General features: G+C 36.4%; 1 pseudogene; it reads right to left on the bottom strand.

Annotated features, from left to right (window-relative positions):
• Positions 1 to 411: 411 nt before the first annotated feature.
• Positions 412 to 1,180, bottom strand: LOC111390532 (annotated as a pseudogene).
• Positions 1,181 to 1,537: the final 357 nt, after the last annotated feature.

The following is a 1,537-nucleotide window of genomic DNA, read 5'->3' as shown; positions in this document are numbered from 1 at the left end:
GGTAGAAATGAGAATAGTATGCCAGTCGCTTATAAGAATAATTACTATAGGTCTTGATGTAACTCTGGATTCTTGGAAGTTCAATACCATTTCCCAATTCAATGCCAAGTGAATGATAGCAAAAGACCAAGGACTCACATTTTTTCAATTTATTGGACGGAAATTTTATGTAGAGACCTAAGTGCTAAGTGTCACGGACACTAAAATATTCGACATGGTTGTGGCATACTCCATCGGAACTCAAGTGCTACAAAAAATTGAAGTTTTTGGATACCATATATTCTAAAATGACTTGACAAATGTAAAGCCGAAAAATTAACAAGAAAAAAGCAAAATATACAAGTTAAATGGAGATTTTGCTCAATCATATCGGAAATCAAAATGTTTTTCACATTAAACTTATAAAACAAGAAGCAAAAGTCTCGAAATTAATGATAAAAAAACACGTAGAATTATGACTTTAAAATGTGTAAATGCATCATCAGACTTGGAAAAGGAAATATTTTGAATTGCAGATGATCATCAAGGGAAGAAGGCATTAGACCACATTGTATTGTGATTATTCTCACAAAATGGCAGCATAATTTCATCTCCATGCCCAAAAGAATTCATTTGCTGATGATCACTGGGATTGTTCGTCCAATCTATGAACCATTGTGGCCTTTGCATGGCATCCATTGTTAAATCCACCGTCGATTTCTGCTCCTGCATATACAAATTACCCGTTGGTACGTGTGGCCGTGGCGGTGCAACCTGCTGTGGAGGAGGAGGTGGAGCAGTAGTTTTTTTGAGCTCATCAATTCTCTTGTTAATCTCCTTCAAATTCTGATCGAGCAACCACCCGAGATCATTCAAATCTGGCATCATCAAATTCTGCAGCCCTTCACCTGCCAAACACTGGTACATAACCAGAGTAATTTCCTTTTCTCTATTCTCCTTATGTTGCTTCTTAAGCTGCTCACTAGCTTTGGCAATTCTCTGCCTGATGAAACTCTCTTGATTCACCATTTTCTTGCTTTGTTCCATCTCCGGCATCCTCTTGAACTGCGCCAACACGCGATGGACGCCACGATTGTCCGGCCAAACCTCGGGCTGAGACTCATAAGGGCTATATGGCACATATATCAATACCACAAAGGGTACTGAGTTCACTCACCTTCTTCATCAGACCCTTCTTCCTTTTCCTTAATGTTGCCTTTCTTGCCAAATCATTAGTGATGAAAGTGAGTTTCACCTTCTTCCTTGTCATATTTTGATATGTGGTTTCTTCTTCTAGGCATCCATTGCTATATATAATGTTGAATAAGATACTGAAATTCATTTTCATGATTTTTGAATTTAATTTGTTTACTTGTAAGAAACACCAAGTTTATGGTAATAATTCATTGGTTGACAGTTTCAACTGAAATATTGCCCTTAATGCACTCTATTCAATTTTCTAAAATTTAATTTTCATCAAAACTCATTTTATGAAACCCACAATTTTTTTTATTCATGCAGAGAAAATACGGGTATTAATTGAGAACAAATGCATTTA

The sequence above is a fragment of the Olea europaea genome, unplaced genomic scaffold (assembly GCF_002742605.1).
Source record: "Olea europaea var. sylvestris unplaced genomic scaffold, O_europaea_v1 scaffold6884, whole genome shotgun sequence".
In the NCBI taxonomy this organism is placed as follows: domain Eukaryota; kingdom Viridiplantae; phylum Streptophyta; class Magnoliopsida; order Lamiales; family Oleaceae; genus Olea; species Olea europaea.
The sequence above is the reverse complement of the archived record's forward strand: the minus strand, read 5'-3'. Positions and strand labels throughout refer to the sequence as shown.